Here is a 10,933-nt window from a genome sequence, read left to right on the forward strand (position 1 = left end):
AGTCACTGTGATTGTATACTAACCATATCTTAACTAGATAAAAATATTTTTCTTATGAGCAAAAGTTAAAGATAATTAAGTAGCATCTCACTTTAAAAATAATTCCTTGAGAATTAAATCCTGACAGATTTTAACTGTGCAGGATGGGATTTGCCTTGGTCCTCAGCCTGGGTGATTGCTCTGGGCCCCTCTGAGGGCCAGCACCCATGCGAGCCCCCGTGTTAGAAACTGCACACAGTGCTCCCTCCTGCCCAATGCTCCCCCAGGCTGGTCCTTGAGGCTCCTCAGAGGCTCTGAAGCCAATCCCTTCCAGGCCCAGGGGCCTTGATCGAGCTTTTATCTCTGTATCAGAGTCCACGGTCCCATCCCTTCCTGTTCCAAAGGAGTCAGCTACACCCTCTGGAAAGGGTCATTGGAAAGGGCACTTCCCTTCCCCAGTATACAGGACCTTCAGACCGCAAAGGCTGGTCCTGTCCTTGAGAGAGCCCAGAACTTGGGGACAAAAATCATGCATTTCTGTGGGAAGGAGGAAATACAATTCTGTGCCCCTTTGCTACATGAGTTGGCCCAGGAAGAGACACGGCAGGAGCTTCTAAATTATTGTGCCTTTCTGATTGTGTCACAGGATCAGGAGATGTGTTTTTCTGCTCTTATCTTGCTTGGCAGTATTAAACACCACTGACATTTCCTGTTCCGCCCAGAGCTCTCTCCTCTGCAATTGTCTTTGCCCTGCCTAGTACACCTTCCCCTTCTCCTCTGGGACTCCTTTGCTGCCTCTATTCCTCTGGGTCCTGTCTTGAGCCACTTTTCCATTCCCACAGTGTTCACTTCCTGTGACCCCCCTCCAATGTGGATCTCCACCCATTTGCTTTGCTAATTCAGGGCCAGCACATCCAGCTTCTCTTGACACTGCCACCTCCAGGAGTTCTAACTCAGCCTGTCCTAAAAACAGAATCCCACATCCTGGAGTCAGTGCTCCCCATCCCTTTGGGCTGGGCCCAACCCTCGACCTTCCCCACTCCCTAAATTGCAGTCCTTGGCAGAGGGCCAACACAATACTGTAAAGCAATTATCCTCCAATAAAACAAACAACTAAAAATGTAGCTTTCAAATATGTTTTTTTCCACACAGAGCTCTTTACCTTGGCAAAGCCCTCCATTGTGTCCCAGAAGGTGCACTGCCAAAACCTCCGCCCAGAGTCCCTGCCCCACTTCTTGTCTTCCTCCAGCACATCCACCACTTGCCTGGGCCATTCAGGGCCCAAGTATGCATTTATTCCCTGGCTTCAACAGGCCCAGACTCCTTAGCAAGTCTGTCCTCATTTGTCGTCTACTCTCCAGCTGCCAGTCCCATTTCTTTCCATTCCCTTCTCACTTTCCCTTCGCATGAAACCACTCACCACCTATTCTGTGAAGCTACCTCTTCTCTGTGACTCTGTTTTTTCTCATACACTGTGGCCACTGAAATTTCTCCATTCATCACACATGTATACACTTTCCCTTATGATTTCTCCTCATCTAATAGCCACCCCCCCCAATCCCTTCCCTTATGTGCACAGACTGGATTGCTGAGAAAGATAACCTAAAACTGCTGTGTTTTAAAGTCACCTGGCTGAGGAGGGTGGGGGTAGGGAGACAGGGATCACCACCCCCCCCCCACTAGGTCTGTGCGTGCTGTGGGGAAGCGGAGAGCACCTCTGGTGGGACCCACTATGGGTTTGTCTTGCATCAGCAGGTGTGGAAAGGCTGTGGAAACGGTGGAGTGACAGGAATGGGTGCTTGTGGACAGCCTGAGTCTCCTTTGGCCATGTAAAGTATCTGGAATATTCCATGAGTCTGGAGTCAGCTGCAGCCATCTGTGTGGGGCCTGATCCAGGGTCCTCCTTGCTGAGATTGGAGGAGGGTTCTCTGCCATGGCACTGCTGACAGATGGGGGCTGGGGTATGGTTTTGTTGTGGGGGATTCCAGGCCTCTTTCCAAATTGTAACAACCTGAATGTCTCCAGACATGGCTGGATGGCCTCTGGAGGAAAGTCATCTTCTAGTTGAGATCCACTACACTAGAAGAATCAACTGTGGGAGTGAGGGGAAAGGGGAAAAGTTTTTGGCAAGGGAGCACTGAACAGAAAATGAATGGTATGTATCCTGAATTTGGCTGAAGAGTCATGAGGTTGGATTGAACATGCTAGGAAGGATGGAATGGGAACTTTACGTTGTGAAACAAATGCAACTTAGAATGAGGAAAAGTATGTCTGGTTATAAAATAGTTGCTTTTATGCTTCTGGGTGGGGGAGCTGATTTAATCTTGAGATGTCTTAAGGCCCTCCTTGATCCTCAGGCTTTCGGTGAGCCATCATCTCTGCCAGGAAGTCAGTTCTGACAGCTCAGCACCTGGCTGGGGGGTCCTCCTTGGTGCTGGAGCATGCCTCACTCTGTGCTCTGGGATAGTCTGTTTAACTCTCTGGCTCCTGTCTCCAGACTCTTAAATCATTTGGTGAACACAGGAACTTCATTCCAAATGTGGTTTGTGACACTGCTCCTTCTCTGAGTCTCTTGTTTTGTCCTACAGACTTTTTCTGAAAAGCAAAGCTGAGGGTGTCTCATGGTATCAAGGGTTTCCTGTGGCCGGCAGGATAGAATCCACACCTGAGAGCTGGACATAGATGTTGTATACAGTAGGCACTCATTAAATGTTGAATTAATGAGTAAGTGGGGGCTATGGAATCATAAATAGCTAATGCACTTGTGTACTGTGTTGGGGAGATTCCTGGCTCCCCATCACCTTCTGTTTTGCTTCTGCTCAAAGGAAGTGCCTGGAGGGGACACTACCTGGTCCCGCCCTCCCTCTGTACTGGCCACCACTCCTAACCTCCCTTGAGAGGGATGCCCTCCTCCCCTCCTCTTACACACTCACGTGGTTTGTCTTTACAATCCATCTAGCCATCCATCTACCTCTCATCAAGTGGCTGTGCCACTTGAAGCCCCTGGCCTGTGCCATTTTCATGGTTGCCTCTGCACACTTGTTCCCTCTCCGGTGATCTACTTGAGGAGCTTCTCTGCAGCCCTTGCTCAAGTACACATTGCCTCCTGCCGGCTTACTTCCCTGGGCTCCTGTGCTTGGGCTGGGAGACCTACCCTGCTCTGACTCTTAGAGCCTCCTTCCTGTACCTCATTGCCTTCAAACACCAGGCCACTTTGTTTATTTGCTTGCCTTTCTCTCTAAACAGTGAACCTTGTGAAGGCAGGAACTGTCTTTTGTGGAATGGTTGCTGTCTTGCGTGTAGAAGGCCCTCGTAATGCTTGCTGAATGAATACATGTTGAATTGCAGATGGTTAATGCACAGCTTTCTTCAGTTTGGCAATAAGGAGTTCATGATCTGAGCCACAGTCAGCTCCTGGTCTTGTTTTTGCTGACTGTGTAGAGCTTCTCCATCTTTGGCTGCAAAGAATATAATCAATCTGATTTCAGTGTTGGCCATCTGGTGATGTCAATGTGTAGAGTCTTCTCTTGTGTTGTTGGAAGAGGGTGTTTGCTATGACCAGTGTGTTCTCTTGGCAAAACTCTATTAGCCTTTGCCCTGCTTCATTCTGTATTCCAAGGCCAAATTTGCCTGTTACTCCAGGCGTTTCTTGACTTCCTACTTTTGCATTCCAGTCCCCTGTAATGAAAAGGACATCTTTTTTGGGTGTTAGTTCTAAAAGGTCTTGTAGGTCTTCATAGAACCGTTCAACTTCAGCTTCTTCAGCATTACTGGTTGGAGCGTAGACTTGGATTACTGTGATATTGAATGGTTTGCCTTGGAAATGAACAGAGATCATTCTGTTGTTTTTGAGATTGCATCCAAGTACTGCGTGTCGGACTCTTTTGTTGACCATGATGGCTACTCCATTTCTTCTGAGGGATTCCTGCCCACGGTAGTAGATATAATGGTCAGCTGAGTTAAATTCACCCATTCCAGTCCATTTCAGTTCGCTGATTCCTAGAATGTCGACATTCACTCTTGCCATCTCTTGTTTGACCACTTCCAATTTGCCTTGATTCATGGACCTAACATTCCAGGTTCCTATGCAATATTGCTCTTTACAGCATCAGACCTTGCTTCTATCACCAGTCACATCCACAACTGGGTATTGTTTTTGCCTTGGCTCCATCCCTTCATTCTTTCTGGAGTTATTTCTCCACTGATCTCCAGTAGCATATTGGGCACCTACTGACCTGGGGAGTTCCTCTTTCAGTATCTATCATTTTGCCTTTTCATACTGTTCATGGGGTTCTCAAGGCAAGAATACTGAAGTGGTTTGCCATTCCCTTCTCCAGTGGACCACATTCTGTCATTGCCAAATTCAGACTTAAATTGAAGAAAGTAGGGAAAACCACTAGACCATTCAGGTATGACCTAAATAAAATCCCTTATGATTATACAGTGGAAGTGAGAAATAGATTTAAGGGACTAGATTTGATAGATAGAGTGCCTGATGAACTATGGACGGAGGTTCGTGACATTGTACAGGAGACAGGGATCAAGACCATCCCCATGGAAAAGAAATGCAAAAAAGCAAAATGGCTGTCTGGGGAGGCCTTACAAATAGCTGTGAAAAGAAGAAAAGAAAAGCATAGGAGAAAAGGAAAGATATAAGCATCTGAATGCAGAGTTCCAAAGAATAGCAAGAAGAGATAAGAAAGCCTTCCTCAGTGATCAATGCAAAGAAACAGAAGAAAACAACAGAATGGGAAAGATTAGAGATCTCTTCAAGAAAATTAGAGGTACCAAGGGAACATTTCATGCAAAGATGGGCTTGATAAAGGACAGAAATGGTATGGACCTAACAGAAGCAGAAGATATTAAGAAGAGGTGGCAAGGATACACAGAAGAACTGTACAAAAAAGATCTTCATGATCCAGATAATCACGATGGTGTGATCACTCACCTAGAGCCAGACATCCTGGAATGTGAAGTCAAGTGGGCCTTAGAAAGCATCACTACAAACAAAGCTAGTGGAGGTGATGGAATTCCAGTTGAGTTATTCCAGATCCTGAAAGATGATGCTGTGAAAGTGCCACACTCAATATGCCAGCAAATTTGGAAAACTCAACAGTGGCCACAGGACTGGAAAAGGTCAGTTTAACTACTGCACAATTGCACTCATCTCACACGCTAGTAAAGTAATGCTCAAAATTCTCCAAGCCAGGCTTCAGCAATACGTGAACCGTGAACTTCCTGATGTTCAAGCTGGTTTTAGAAAAGACAGAGGAATCAGAGATCAAATTGCCAACATCCAGTGGATCATGGAAAAAGCAAGAGAGTTCCAGAAAAATATGTATTTCTGCTTTATTGACTATGCCAAAGCCTTTGACTGTGTGGATCACAATAAACTGTGGGAAATTCTGAAAGAGATGGGAATGCCAGACCACCTGACCAGTCTCTTGAGAAACCTATATGCAGGTCAGGAAGCAAGAGTTAGAACTGGACATGGAACAACAGACTGGTTCCAAATAGGAAAAGGAGTACGTCAAGGCTGTATATTGTCACCCTGCTTATTTAACTTCTATGCAGAGTATATCATGAGAAAAGCGGGGCTGGAAGAAGCACAAGCTGGAATCAAGATTACCGGGAGAAATATCAGTAACCTCAGATATGCAGATGACACCACCCTTATGGCAGAAAGTGAAGAGGAACTCAAAAGCCTCTTGATGAAAGTGAAAGGGGAGAGTGGCTTAAAGCTCAACATTCAGAAAATGAAGATCATGGCATCTGGTCCCATCACTTCATGGGAAATAGAGGAGGATACAGTGGAAACAGTGTCAGACTTTATTTTTTTGGACTCCAAAATCACTGCAGATGGTGACTGCAGCCAGGAAATGAAAAGACGCTTACTCCTTGGAAGGAAAGTTATGACCAACCTAGATAGCATATTCAAAAGCAGAGACATTACTTTGGCAACAAAGGTCCGTCTAGTCAAGGCTATGGTTTTTCCTGTGGTCATGAATGGATGTGAGAGTTGGACTGTGAAGAAAGCTGAGCGCCGAAGAATTGATGCTTTTGAACTGTGGTGTTGGAGAAGACTCTTGAGAGTCCCTTGGACTGCAAGGAGATCCAACCAGTCCATTCTAAAGGAAATCAGTCCTGGGTGTTCTCTGGAAGGAATGATGCTAAAGCTGAAACTCCAGTACTTTGGCCACCTGATGTGAAGAGTTGACTCACTGGAAAAGACTCTAATGCTGGGAGGGGTTGGGGGCAGGAGGAGAAGGGGATGACAGAGGATGAGATGGCTGGATGGCATCACTGACTCAATGGACGTGAGTTTGAGTGAACTCCGGGAGTTGGTAATGGACAGGGAGGCCTGGCATGCTGCGATTCATGGGGTCTCAAAGAGTTGGACACGACTGAGCAGCTGAACTGAACTGAATGCACAGCTGAATGGTACTAGGGTGACTCCCCTCATTTCCCATTTCCCCAGGTTTCTGGTTCTGGCCCAAGGAAGGCAGAGCCTCTGCCCATGTCCCTTTTCCCTGTCAGTGGAGGGCCAATGTTGTCCCTTTCTCTCACCCCTGATTGTCCCAGCTTCTTCGGGAGGAGTGTGGGCTGGGGGGGGGGTCTCTTGATTGCAGTTTTTTTCTACTGCTACACCTTGGGGTGAGGGTCCTGGATCTTCATGAGGACAGTGGTGAGAAACCCCATTGCCTTCCTGCCTAAGCCATATCTGCCCATGTTACTTTGCCAGGACTCATTGACTATTATCTAGTTCTGATTCTCCTTGTGTATAAGCTTCTGTCAGAATCCCAGAAATAGGGGAGAGGAAATGACCTGTCATCCACATCCCCATCTCTCACTTTGGTTTGAGCCATAGGGTTTGGATCCAGCCGGAAACCTGATCAGATTCGTTATCCTTAAAAGACTTTTCAGAGGAGATCCGTGAGGTCGAATGGATTGAACATACTGCCACAAAGTTGGGAGGCCCTTTCTGTCTATTACTCTAAACCCTTGGTGTTTGATTTCACACCCAAAGAGCCCTCTCAGGTGTGCAGTGCTTCTGTTCCCCTACAGAAAGCAACCTGGATCACCTACCATGGTGAAGAGCATTCTTTGTGGGAGTGGGATTCTAATCTAGAGAGCAAATAGCTATTATTAGGAAAGTAGCCCCGGAGAAGGCAATGGCACCCCACTCCAGTACTCTTGCCTGAAAAATCCCATGGACGGAGGAGCCTGGTGGCCTGCAGTCCATGGGGTCTCAAGGAGTCGGACAAGACTGAGCGACTTCACTTTCACTTTTCACTTTCCTGCATTGGAGAAGGAAATGGCAATCCACTCCAGTGTTCTTGCCTGGAGGATCGCGGGGACGGGGGAGCCTGGTGGGCTGCCGTCTATGGAGTTGCACAGAGTTGGACATGACTGAAGTGACTTAGCAGCAGCAGCAGGAAAGTAGCCCACAGTTACAAGAGGTTCCTTCTGTGTGCCAGGTGCTACATTAAGTGGTTAGCATGCAGTTTCTGTTTAATCTTCTGAACCAATCTATAGGGAAGGTATTGTTATTAGGCCCATATTACAGATGAAGACAGTGAAGCTTGGAAACATTTAGTAATGTGCTTGAGAATTTAAACATAGAATCCTTGATGCCAGAGTCCAAGTAATACCGATATATATCAGTATCTATTGTATGCCGGACTTGTACTGTCCATTAATGTAGTATTGGCCATTAGTTCAGTTCAGTTCAGTTGCTCAGTTGTGTCTGACTCTTTGTGACCCCATGGACTGCAGCACATCAGGCTTCCCTGTCCATAACCAACTGTCCATCACCCTGTCCAACTCTGGGAGCCTACTCAAACTCATGTCCATTGAGTCCGTGATGCCATCCAACCATTTCATCCTCTGTTGTCCCCTTCTCCTCCTGCCTTCAATCTTTCCCAGCATCAGGGTCTTTTCAAATGAGTCAGTTCTTTGCATCAGGTGGCCAAAGTACTGGAGCTTCAGCTTCAGTGTCAGTCCTTCCAATGAATATTCAGGACTGATCTCCTTTAGGATGGACTGGTTGGATCTCCTTGCAGTCCAAGGGACTCTCAAGAGTCTTCTCCAACACCACAGTTAAAAAGCATCAATTCTTTGGCACTCAGCTTTCTGTATGGCCCAGCTCTCACATTCATACATGACCACTGGAAAAACCATAACTTTAACTAGAGGGACCTTTGTTGGCAAAGTAATATCTCTGCTTTTTAATATGCTGTCTAGGTTGGTCATAACTTTTCTTCCAAGGAGCAAGCATCTTTTAATTTCATGGCTGCAATCACCATCTGCAGTGATTTTGGAGCCCAAGAAAATAAAGTCTGTCACTGTTTCCATTATTTTCCCAACATTTGCCATATTAAAAAATTAATTAATTGAAATAAAAAGCCTAGTTCCACATTCGCATTAGCCACATCTTGCACTGGTCTGGTGGCCACTGTTTTGAACAATGCAAATACAGAGCATTTCCATCATTACAGAAAATGCTACTGCACAGTGCTGGTCTAGACACTATATTCCAGCATAATTCCCAGTGGATATTAATAGTACACCAAATTATAGGAAAGGAATCTGACATCCAGAGTCTTTAAGTCACTTATGCAAACTCCCATAATAGTATTGAGGCTGAGCTGAAGTCAGTCTGATTTTTAAATACCTATTCTTTCATCTACCAGGCTCTTCTTTGTACCCTGCACAAAGGAGAGAGTTAACCAGTGAACAGAGCCCTGATTTGATCATATGTTGGAAAATGTTTTAATTTTCTTAAAAGGGATTTTTGAAGAATATTAGCTAAGTGGTAGTAAACATAAGTAGAGCAATTTGAGACTAAATAGGAGCAATGATCTTCTAAAACTTTATTTCTCTGCAGAATTTTCATTGTCGTATGCAGGGTTGACCAGGACTCCCAGAGTTATCCAGTTCTTTAGGGATGATGGTTTTCGCTGGACTTGGTTAAAGGTGGGGCTTACTGAAGGGAGACGGAAACAGTGGGGGCAAAATTCTTTTACCTAAGGAAGCAAAATCTATATTCACTTCCAAACCATCTCAGACAGACCTTGATGTGTTCTTTATTGAATTTGAAGCCGCCAAGCTCAGCATGGGCGCCAGACATCCCACTTTTATTTACTTTTCACTTGGAACAGACAGGTCAAAACACAATCCAAAACCAGAAATGAAAGCAAAATATTTGGACCCTGGAATACAGATTATTTTTATATTGCCAATTAAGTCTAGATTTACATGCTTTTAAAATCAGCCTAGGGGAAGGCAGAGTCAGTGTTCTGTTATGAAAATGGAAAGATCTGAGTCCAGACTCTCCTGGGCCCACAAGTTGCCCACTCTGAGGCTGGGCAGCATCCTGTCCAGATGGCAGTCCTCCCTGAACCTGCTTTCAGTTCAACTGGCTGTAAGCAAGTGGTGTTCAAACTTGTGGCAGCACTTAGAATCACCTGGGGAATTTCTGAAAGTCGGAACCACAGGCTGCATCACAGACTTCAAATCTGAATCCCAGAAATTGGCCAGATCTGCAGAGATTGGTTCTGGGCAGCTGGGACCTTCACTACAGGCATCAGTGAAAGTTGCTCAGTCGTGTCTGACTCTTTGCGACCCCATGGACTACAGCCCGCCAGGCTCCTCTGTCCATGGGATTCTCCAAGCAACAGTACGGGAGTGCGTTGCCATTCCATCAGTGAGGCCTCCACTGATGCTCCACTTGTTCTTCACAAATAACGAGTAGTGCATCATCCACCCCGACCTGTTGTGGTGATAATTCTTGTACACAACAGCTGTGGTGCCAGCAGAGACAGACATGAAATAGCTGAGTATAAAAATGCCCCGTCTGCATCTCTCTGATCAAGGATGGCTGCTGGCCACACTTGTTAATTTGCTAAGTGACCACAGGAGGGCAGTACAGCACAAGGTTCATAATGGCTTTGCATTTAATTTGAAAACGACATATAAGCTGTGCTTTAAAAAAATAGTTGCCACTTTATAAGAGACAAACATAAGTTGCTGAAGCATGACAGAATCAAAGTGACACAGAACTTATTCTCAAAGTAGTAACAGTATGGAGCCAAATATAAGAGTTACAAAAATGCTTACAATAAATTAAGGAAAATGAAAAGTGTGGCATAGACATATACATAATGTAAAATATTAAAGTTTGACAGTATATTAGAAAAATACAAGCAAGATTTTTACAGTGAAGTTTATTTAATTGTTCAGGACCTATGGAAAATGCCTCTTTCTGCCTCTTCTGTCTACCCTCACCCCAAGGGTTATATAGATGCTCTGCACAAACCCTGAACTGCTGGTAAAGGATATGCTTCAAGCTATGAGCCAGAGCAGTTAGGAAGTTCAGGAGTTGTTCTCTGGCTCACATCTCACTTCCGTGGTAAGTCTCCTGCCTTCATAAGAAGGGTTAACACTTGGACATCTATGTTCATGTGGGGGAATCTGTCCTTTGATTTTAAAGTAAATGACATTAATTTAGTCACTAGAAATACCAACGCATTTAATTCAGTGAGAGCTGCTGCTACTGAGAACCCTTGTAATACAGATGTCAGCAGAACCCTAATTTATGAATTTGCACATTATTCCTCCCTCTAAGGACATTCACCTTTTCTTTGACTTTCTCCATGGCATGTACGAAACCCCCTCCTTGACAGGGCTTCTGGGTTGAGGCATTGAGATAAGTCAGAGCCTGTGGGCCACAATGAATTAACATTCATTTATGATCTAAACAATGGGCAAAAAGTGGGCAGTGAAGGGGCCTGCAGAGCCAGGGGTGTGGAGGATCCAGGCAAATGAGTGGTGAGGAGTACACATGATGGGGGACAAGATGCACCCTGGGAAGGCCACAGACACATTGGGTAGCTTTTCTTCATGTTGACATTGGACTTGTTTTATTTAGCAGGAAAGAGGATGAGAAGTACAT

General features: G+C 45.4%; 1 long non-coding RNA gene across 1 annotated transcript in view; it reads left to right on the plus strand.

The window, feature by feature from the left end:
* The window catches only part of LOC139178651 (uncharacterized), a 191,665-nt gene that overhangs the window by 23,541 nt on the left and 157,191 nt on the right, over nucleotides 1–10,933 (plus strand). The window lies entirely within an intron of this gene.

This window comes from Bos indicus, chromosome 22 (assembly GCF_029378745.1).
Source record: "Bos indicus isolate NIAB-ARS_2022 breed Sahiwal x Tharparkar chromosome 22, NIAB-ARS_B.indTharparkar_mat_pri_1.0, whole genome shotgun sequence".
NCBI lineage: Eukaryota > Metazoa > Chordata > Mammalia > Artiodactyla > Bovidae > Bos > Bos indicus.